We start from the raw sequence: 11,261 nt of genomic DNA, 5'->3' as shown, positions 1-11,261 counted from the left end.
GGTCGCTATATTTATTAACCTAAAACGTTACCAAAACTTGAAGTGTAATCAGTTTTTTCTGTTTTAGGTTCTTCTGAAGATATTAAAAAAAAGGCATTTATTGCAACCAACAAAATCACACGTTGGGGTTGGAAAAAAAAAATCAGCCCCCACTTTACATGTAGGGGGTACCCTAATAAGAGGAAAAAAACCAAATTTCAGAAACAAAGACGGATGAACGGACGAAAGAAAAAAATAAGGGTTCCTAGTTGACTACGACAAAAAATTTATTGCAACCAACAAAAAGAAAGAAAAGAAGAAAGAAAAAGAGGAAAGAAAAGAAAAAAAAAAAGATAAAAAAAAGAAAAAGAGAGATATTAACCCATAAATCCAATGTTGCGTCTCCACAGCATTCGTTGGCAGTGGAGTGCTAGTGGCGCGATCTATCGGCGAATAGAGCAGTAAATCGCCCGTATCGGCGCCGCGCAGATCGTGCGCGATCTAGCCACGAGGGCTTTTCCGGTTGCTACCCTGAACCCTCATACTTATTGGATCAAGTTCTTATATGAATATTTTCTAATTGGTTATTTGATATAGAGGTAAAGACTCTAGGTATTACTCACTGGCGTTATCCCGGGCTTAACTAATCCCAGGATTTGACATAGACACTAGATTAACTAAAACTGCCATCTGACCTTCCAACCCAGAGAGGTCAGAGGGGTCACAAGAGTCAATAATGACATTGACACGGGAACAGCAGAGGTGGTAGTATTAGGCCCACTTGCAACAACAACTTAACTCAGGGTTAGTGGGGTCATTATTGACAGCCCACTGGCTGTCATCTGTCAAATTCCATATAAAATAGTGGGTTAACCCCCGGGTTCACCCTCCATTTTCGTTGGAGCAAGTGGCCCTTAGGTACTTATGGTATTTTTGACCAATGGTAGGATCCTAATAAATCTCACGTCTCATTTAGATCTGGATACGATATATGAATTGGGCGTGTCTATTAAACAATTTTATTTTATTTTAATAAACCCCAGTATTATTGTGTGCCTATTGTGTGATTGGAAATGTGTCAGTAGACAGGCTTTAAGATATTCAATATCCTCCTTCTTAGAAGTTTCTTACAAAAGTTATTATTGACTACCGGGCTGGCCTAGCGCGTAGTGACCCTGCCTGCTACGCCGCGGTCCCGGGTTCGAATCCCAGTAAGGGCATTTATTTGTGTTATGAGCACAGATATTTGTTCCTGAGTCATAGATGTTTTCCATGTATATAAGTATTTGTATATTATATATATCGTTGTCTGAGTACCTGCAACACAAGCCATCTTGAGCTTACCGTGGGGCTCAGTCAATCTGTGTAAGAATACCCTGTAATATTTATTTATTTAACTTAAAAGTTGCGGTCCTCATTCAGAAGTGGGACCGGCAAGCTTGGCGGGTGCGAGTTGACGCCGCGCTTGCACGACATCGCGTTTACTACCAGACCAGTAAACTGATACAATACCACTGTAATGAGAAAACTATCGCTTGTTTCCGAAGTATTACCTATTACTTAGATATTTATAGTGCTGGATCTTTTATATTCTAATCTTGGGTTTTCACAAGTAGGAAGTTTAGGTATTAGGTACCCAAAGCGGAAGACGACAGGCCTTGGTATGTAGGTACGTGGCCGTTTTTGTGACTGAAAGTAAAATAAACTTAGTTCACAATAACATACAATAGTACATTACGTAAAAAAGGAAGTTCGAAACGAGTAGCGATAAATTAAAACACGACCGAAATCAACACGAGTTACGAATTTCCTTTTCGGACGTGTATCGTACGACGTTTTTCAGTACAGAATCTGAACTTACAGATGAGCCTCCGAAGTTTCGACCTGTCATATAATGAACCACTTCTCGCAATAGTGCGTATAAAAACACCATCTGGGTGGCTAGCCGAATGGCACAATCGCTCACGAAACGCTCACGAAACGAAGCGCTAGTAGATATCTATCTCCATCGCGCTTGCGTATTGGCGCGACAGAGCCAGCGGCGTATCGCTTTCGTTTGGCGTCGGAGAAATGCCATTCGGCTACGGGGCCAGGGTGGCTAGCCGAATGGCACAATCGCTCACGAAACGCTCACGAAACGAAGCGCTAGTAGATATCTATCTCTATCGCGCTTGCGTTTGGCGCGACAGAGCCAGCGGCGTATCGCTTTCGTTTGGCGTCGGAGAAATGCCATTCGGCTACGGGGCCAGGGTGGCTAGCCGAATGGCACAATCGCTCACGAAACGCTCACGAAACGAAGCGCTAGTAGATATCTATCTCTATCGCGCTTGCGTATTGGCGCGACAGAGCCAGCGGCGTATCGCTTTCGTTTGGCGTCGGAGAAATGCCATTCGGCTACGGGGCCAGTACTGAAAAATATATTATAATCTGTAGCATTTTTAACCCCCGACGCAAAAACGACGGGGTGTTATAAGTTTGACGTGTCTGTCTGTCTGTTTGTCTGTCGGTGTGTGTGTCTGACTGTGGCATCGTGGCTCCCGAATGGATGAACCGATTTAGATTTAGTTTTTTTTTTTGAAAGCCGAGTTAGTCGCGAGTGTTCTTCGCCATGTTTCATGAAAATCGGTCCACTGGGTATTCAAAATTTTAATTTTGTGGTTAGGTTATTTAAAATTTTATTATTTCTTGCTAGACTAGATCCGGCCACTTGTATGTACTTAAATAACTGTAGGTATGTATTTATGACTTACTTATTTCTAAGTCTGTAATATCAAAGAATGGCATGAAAACGTGACCAAACCTTTAAAATTTAAGAGCTTAATAATGTAATTATAATGTCATTACAAGATAATAATATCCACAGAAGTAAATATCCAAAAGAACAGTTGGCCAGTCAAGGTTTCTGTGTGATTGCTTTAATTTATTAGGTAGTAGCCCGGTCCACACAGAGCGAGGCACGTCGCGAGGCTATAGTGCGCTCACGCGGAAATTGTGCTACGTAGATGTGCCTCGGCCGAGGCATGCGCGCGTTTTGCCCGGCCGAGCAACCTGCCTCAGTCGAGACAAGTCTACATTGGACGATTGCCGCGTGACCACATTGCCTCGCGGCGTGCTTCGCTCTGTGTGGACCCGGATAGTTACTTTGAATTATATTTTATACTAGTTTTTGCCCGCGGCTTCACTCGCGTTAAATTTGAAAATTTCTGAATGCTCCATACGTCCATCTCCCATTTTAGGAAAGTGGGGAGTTCGAAAGAGACAAAAATTTGCCTATGTCACTCTCCATCCCTTCAACTATCTCCACTTAAAAAAAATCACACGTCAATTCGTGCCTCTGTTTTGCCGTGAAAGACGGACAAACAAACAGACACACACACTTTCCCATCACATCGTAGATACGCCCCATTAGCCCCTTTGATGCTTGGTAAGACAACTATCTACTAGCCTAAGGAAACTAATAGGTAGTAAAATTTCGACGATTTCGGCGATTAAATCCCGTTTGCAATTTTAAGTACCTAAGGTGAGTCTTAAAGTTTAAATCAGTATAAATAAGAAACAAATAAAATAAATAAATATTATAAGGTCGGTCTTACACAGATTGACCGAGTCCCACGGTCCTTGTGTTGTGGGGCTTGTGGGTACTCACTACTCAGACAACTATATATATAATATATAGGGATATACCGACTAGTCGCCGACTAGTCGGGAAAGCCGACTATCCGGCCATATTTGTAGTCGGCGATTAGTCGGCGACTAGTCGGCAAAAAAGGCCGATTAGTCGGCACTTGATAAGTGATAGGAAAACAGTAGGTAACTAGGTACAAAAATAAAATAAGGGGTGATTTATGGTCGTATTATGTACGTATTCTAAATGTCCTACAATGAACAGCTATAAAGAATGCACATCGGTCTTTGGAAAGAGACAATTAACGTCACATCAGCAAGATACACGTCACATAAGAAAGAGAAAACGCTCTACGAAGACGAAAAACCGATGTGCACACATTATCGACGGGTACTGTACCTAAGACTATGGGTCTCATAGGCAAGACCACTATTTATTTTAAGCTAAAAAATGGAAAATGTGTATAATTATTCTCATAGACCTTTGAACCTGAAAAAAAAATGAAAACGCGAAAGAACCAAAAATGTCATTCAAAAATTCTGGTGAATTTAGTCGAAAATTATGTTCTGGCCGACTAGCCAACTAATCGGCCACCCAAACGCCGACTAGTCGGTAGTCGGCCTAGTCGGCCAAATCACTAGTATGTATCCCTAATAATATACAAATACTTATATACATAGAAAACATCCATGACTCAAGAATAAAATATTTGTGAATCACACAAATAAATGCCCTTACCGGGATTCGAACCCGGGACCGCGGCTTAGCAGGCAGGGTCACTACACGCTAGGCCAGACCGGTCGTCAAAAGTGTTAACCAGTTTTAGTTTTTTGCACACCAAAATGGCAGTGATCCATGTTTTTGTGCAAGACATAAAAGCCCAATTTTCCCACAGTCAAAATCTCCCATTCATCTCCGCAATTGAGTGCACGCGCTCCCGACGGTACGTGGCGGGACTGCGAAAGCTCTGAAAAGCCACTGAGACAAGCAGACAACCAGAGTAACAACAACAGCCTAAAAACGAAATGAAAATTGAACTAGACATAATATTTCGATGTCAAAAATGTTCACCCGAGTATCTCAACGTCATAGTTACCTACTCAAATATTTAAATATACGGATGTACTCACTTTAATTAACCCGATGTAATTAAAGTGAGTACATCCGTATATTATGTTTCGAGTCATTTGGAGACCCGTCATCAGGCATTACGGTGCTGTTATACGGGCAACACAAATTGCCAGCAATTCACATACAAATGCCGCGTTTGTTCAATACGCAGCAACTGACTATGGAGCAAACGCGGTAATAGTATGTGAATCGCTGGCAATTGTGTTGCCCATGCACAGCACCTTTAGTTATTGTTCATAATTGGTCTCATCTAAAAAAATGTTGGTAACCATTGTAGTCAAAAAGCATACGGCTCAGGCTCACTTAATGAAAGCAGTCACCTTCGCCTATGGATACCGTCAACTCCAGACATACGCGTTGCTAACCCTAATTCCTTAACACGTTATGAATCATAACTTGTGATGAGGGTGTGCCCTGACATCCATAAGTACTCGATACTATTAAACAATTTCATACTTAGGTACTGTCTCTCTCGCTCTCTCTCTTTATCACTTCCAACCGCAAAACGTTGATACCGCGCTTTTGCGCTCTTTCAGTCACATCAAAGGTAGTTCACTTTACCGTGTTACTCTGTTTCCTTCACCACTCTGCCAAAGCTCCGTCCGAAAGCTCACGTTTCCGAACAATTGACGGCGTGAGGACGTTAATCGATACAATTCTTAAGCCCCGCTTTGTGTCGTGACACCGCATGACATAAAAGCTCTTTCAACGGGAATTATTGAAATTGTGTGAGTTTTCTTCGTATATAATTACTCGCATTCGTGCCATACCGTTCTTGAGGGAAATAGTCCCGAAAAGATATGACCTGAATACCTACCTCAAACTGTGGAGTAAGTATGAAAATCTTAGAAAAGCCTAATAAGCCTATATTACCTAATACTCGTAACCTAACCACAAAATTAAAATTTTGAAAAACCCCCCGACTGCGACATCGATTTTCATGAAACATGGCTAAGAACACTCCCGACTAACTCAGCATTCAGACAAAAAAAAAACTTAATCTAAATCGGTTCATCCGTTCGGCAGCTACGATGCCACAGACACACACACACAGACAGACAAACAGACAGACAGACACACAGACAGACACGTCAAACTTATAACACCCCGTCGTTTTTGCGTCGGGGGTTAAAAATGGATGATTCGCAGTGTCGTTAGACATTTCACGATATTTCAAGATGAAAACCCCTTATACTCTGGCTCTGTAGCGAAAACACCTAAATAATGTCTCTGACTGATGAATTAATAGTGATAGTGACTACCTTAGTACCTACCGTATATTTATGGTGCACCCAGTGTAGCGAGTCAAATACCTGAAGACCAGAATTGTATATACTGGTTCTCCAATCCCGTAAAACCCCGATCTCGACTATAGAATATAATTATATCTATACTAATATTATAAATGGGAAAGTGTGTGTGTCTGTTTATTTGTCCGTCTTTCATGGCAAAACGGAGCGACGAATTGACGTGATCTTTGATGTGGAGATAGTTGAAGGGATGGAGAGTGACATAGGCTACTACTTTTTGTCTATACCTAACGCGAAGCCGCGGGTAAAAGCTAGTATTTTATAAACTTAGGTCTGAGAGGACGCTCGGAGCGGAGAGTTCGGAGGAGCGTGCAGGGTCGAGCGAGCGTGCGTACACCCTACACAACACCGACTCAGGAGACTGTATGAGCTTCAATTGTTTGACATGTACGCCGCACGCCCAACTTGAGCGTGCACTCAGGGTTGCAAATAGAAAAAAAACCAAATGTTTTTTTTTCATAATTCTGAAAAAAAAAACATGAAAAAAAAACCGAGCACTATTGTTTTTTTTCTAAATGTTTTTTTTTTCAAATGAACAAATAGTTCGACATTAACAACGGTTTTTCGTGAGTTGTAACGTGTTTCAATAACAAAAACGTACATTTTAATTCGACTAACATTCAGTATACAAACGTTTATTGGGGAATCCCCGACGCGGCGTGCAGCGTGGAGAGGCGGTGGTGTTGCCAACAGTAAATAGTGATAACTACCAACTACAGATTTCGTAAATGTTACTTTTATAAGACCAGAAATCAAAGTTATTTGATTAAATTCGTTTAATAGTTAACATTTAGTCTAAAAAACCGCATAAAAGTGTTAACTACTTTGAAAATTTTGAGATTTTGTACTTTAGAAAAAAAACATACTCCAGAAAAAAAAACTGTTTTTTTTTTCACGGTTTTTTTTTAAGCCAGAAAAAAAACCGTTTTTTTTTCAACCCTAGGCCTTACACACTATAATTACTATAAATATAAGTACAAGTATAGGCATTCTCAGCCGGCACAGTAATGACACTGCACATAGATGCACGGTCGTGACCAGTGCAACGAAATATGTAACAGAAGAATCTCAACGGTTCACCTGTCTACTAGCTAGAGTAGCTAGAACTCGCGCACTCTTGTAGATAACGCAGGAATTTCAAGGCAGTTATTAATGCCCATGCCACGACATTGGTCTAAGCGCGACAGCGGTGAGCGGCAGCCATACGTGTGAATGAAAAGTCCCATCGCTGTGTCTCGCTCCAATGTATGGCCGCCGCTCACCGCTGCCGCGCTTAGACCAATGTCGTGGCTGAGCCGTCAATATGTAAAAGAAGACACTGACTGACTGACATATCAACGCACAGCCGAAACCTCTCCTCTAGTCCTAGAGATTCCAAATTTGGCACGAAGGTTCCTTATAAGTGTAGAGAAGCACTAAGAAAGGATTTCAAAATTCACATCCTAGGTGTGAAATGGGGGTTCAAAATTGAACGTTTGAATAAGATTACTTTCAGTACGCGAGCGAAGCCGCGGGAAAAAGCTACTTATAAAGAGATCAGGGTGGCTAGCCGAATGGCACAATCGCTCACTTATAAACGAAGCGCTAGTAGATCTCTATCGCGCTAACCAGAATATCGCTTTCGTTTGGCGTCGGAGAAATGCCATTCGGCTACGGGGCCCGTAACCGAATAGCAAGCAACTGCTACCTTTTCCTAGTTCCACTAACACGAGCTCGCTAAGCTTTATAAGTAATACGGAGGTGTAGGCAATCCCAGGTGGCACGGTAATGACACTGTACACACGGTCGTGACCAGTGTCATAGAATCTCAACTTGTAGCGGATCCTGTCTACTATAGTTGCCCCCAACCAAAGTGACGACCAGGGCAATAAAACGCTATTCGCGTTATCATTTTTCTATTGTCTTGCACGGAGTGAGCCGAGACCCATATCCACTTTCTTTTATGTGGGTTTACTACTTGCATTATAGGTCTCGGCTATAGTTGCATTATAGCTAAAGCTCGGGAAAACTTGTATCGTACGCGGAAGAAGTATTCCCAGTCGGTATGACACATGACGCGATCGTGAATTCGTGATCACTTGATCAGCGTAACTAGCGGTCTGCAGCTGAGCCCCGGTTCCAGTAACCAGAGCTCGCTAAACCATAGTATATATACACTATGCACGGGTGTAGTCAAAGTGGACCCTTGTGGTAATGGCACTCCGGTATCCAATGTAACGCAAAATGCATTAGAAGAATCTCAACTTGCAGCAGTATACCTACTGCGGGTTCGGCAAGTCTTGAATTTTATAGGTGTTTTTTTCAAACGTGGAGGAATCCCCATTAGATTCTGCTAGCCAAGTATTATGGCAATATGACCGACTCAACCTGTGTTGTTCAGTGCAGTACTTAGTATTTTCGGAAAAGGCATTCCCATTAGGCATGACACATTGACACGGTCGTGACCAGTGCAACTAGAGGTCTGTAATTGAACCCGTTTTCCCGGTTTCACTACCCGAGCTCGCTAACCCTTGTAAAGAACGCGGGTGTAGTCATTCCCAGGCGGCACCGGCGCGGTAATGATACTGTACCCAGCCGCACGCTCCTGACCAGTCTAACTAGATATCTGTAACTGACGAGCCACTGCTCGCTAAGCCTTATAAGTACCAGACTGTTGTACGGGGCTGTAGTCATTCCCAGTCTAACTAGATATCTGTAAATGACGAGCAACTGCTCGCTAAGCCTTGTAGCTGTTACACGGGGCTGTAGTCATTCCCAGGCGGCACCGGCGCGGTAATGACACTGCACACACGCGCACGGTCGTGACCCGCTGATGGCACCGCGATTGCGATGCCCTTTTTAATTCGCACAATAACGCACCGTGCGTCCGAGCGGGCACACGGGGTGGTTTGTTGCGTAGCAACCGTTTTTAAATAAATTTGATGGGATGATTATTGGTGTGTATTGTGTATTATTAAAATTATTGGTTCGCTACCCTGCAAAGGATTCCTGTAGGAAATTCAAGCACACTGACAGTAGTAGTAGTAATCACTTTATTGTGTACAACAGTTTATATACAATTTGCAGGAATAGAGATACAAAGGCGAGCTTATCCCTATAAGGGATCTCTTCCAGCTAACCTTGGGGTAGATGAGAGGATCGTGACCATACACCATACATACACCAGTGAGTTTCGATTCGACGGTTATTACAGCGGTCAGGTGATCTAGACGTAAAGACTACTACGGTAGCTATGTAGCTACGTAAGCTGAAGGCCGATAGTCCACTATCATATGATGAGAAACAAATGAGAAAAAGGATGGCCATCCTTTTTCTTCACGTTGGAAAAAAAGGGTAGACATACAGACCCATGATCATATTTTTATGATAAACGTATGATAGTGTACTATTGGCCGAAGACTTAGTCGGGTTTTCTTTGATTTATGTCTGGTACGTTAAGATATCCATTTCATGAAATTAATGGTTGTTTGCGTTACCGGTTTACTGCAAACAACCAAACCGCTAAGTAAAATAGGATTTCGTAAAAATATTTAGGATTTTTTATAGCTCGTGACCAACCTTCAGTTAATGCCTCTGATATTTCTGAGCAACTTGTGTTCAATATTTTTAAAATTGCTGATTGTTCTATTTCAATTTGGTCCAAGATGTTTCCCAAATCCATACTAATATTATAAATGGGAAAGTGTGCGTGTCTGTTTGTTTGTCCGTCTTTCACGACAAAACGAAGCGACGAATTATCGTGATTTTTTTAAGTGGAGATATTTGAAGGGATGGAGAGTGACATAGGCTACTTTTTGCCTCTTTCTAACGTAAACGAAGCCGGGGGCAAAAGCTAGTATATAATAATGCAAGGCAATATAATGGCGACTGTAGGTACTATAGGAACCTAAAGTATGCCCCCGTGTGGATCCGCGTCAGGCATCGCGCCCCGCCCTGCGCAGACGTTTCGTTAAGAGCTCGATCGTTCGCTAATGAAACGGCCTATGCGCATGCCCACGGAACACTAGAACAGACCGCTGGATGGAACATTTATCATACACACTAAAACTGTAGGGATCCATACAAGGACATGTTCACTGTTCAGTATCATGTTCTAATTAAGAACACGAAAAAATTAATATATTGAATTACTAGTGTTGGCCAACTTGCTCCATACAAAAAAAAATCGCGTCAAAAAGTTTATCTTCTAGGTACGATACCGTATGTTTTTTATATCGCTCGCTACCCTTGGCAGGTACTCAAACATCAAAATCAGTAGGCCTAGCACATGATTGCCGCGAGATAGATGACACGTCTTCTTCTAACTGTATTTATGACATAAGGACGGGTAGTCTATCTCGCGGCAACCGTATGCCTAGACAAGTAGCCAAATGTTTTAGCTAGGCCTTTTTGTGAAATGAATCTATGCTCATCTGTCCCATCTAGTGTTAGGTTATTACTAGGTCCAACACGATCTCAGCGCCTTAGACCTTTCGCTTCTGCGCACTGGGATAGGGCGTTATGTGGCTCGTTAATAATTAGAGATTTTATGCCTTTGCGACCATTTATAGGCTACATTCAGAAATGACATTTAGTGCTTTGGATTAAGAGTGTGTCAATAATAAGTGGGCAGGGATACATGTCAGCTTGACGAAGGTTTTTTTTTTTGAGTTTTTATTCAGCTTGTGTAATTTAGAGTGTATTGCGATTAACATCGTTAGCATTATGTTTACGTTCGAAAGTAATTTGTAAGATTAGTCTACTCCAAAATAGGCTAGTTTCCTATTATACTTAAAATATTTTTCCCCTCACTAGCTCGGAAACACGTGTTTTGTCCTTTAATACCAGCGGGTAAAAACGCATTTTATCCACTAGTGGGTAAAGTAATTTGACCTTGAATAAAGTCAAATTAACTGCTTTAAAATTGATAAAAGTAGGTGAATCTAGTAATAATGATGATTTACCACCTGTGGAACTACTGGAAGCAGTGATAAACGCATTTTTGCGTTGTAGTTTCCTCGCTATAGTGGGGGGAAAAGTTTCGTGTTACACTCGGGTGCAAATGTATTTTACTTCTCGTGTGTTAAAAAACAACTTTGCCCCCTTGTATAACAAATAACTATTAGACGACCGGTCTGGCGCAGTCGGTAGTGACCCTGCCTGCTACGCCGCGGTCCCGGGTTCGAATCCCGGTAAGGGAATTTATTAGTGTGATGAGCACAGATATTTGTTCCTGA

This window comes from Leguminivora glycinivorella, chromosome 15 (genome assembly GCF_023078275.1).
Source record: "Leguminivora glycinivorella isolate SPB_JAAS2020 chromosome 15, LegGlyc_1.1, whole genome shotgun sequence".
NCBI lineage: Eukaryota > Metazoa > Arthropoda > Insecta > Lepidoptera > Tortricidae > Leguminivora > Leguminivora glycinivorella.
Note: the sequence above shows the minus strand (reverse complement) of the source record.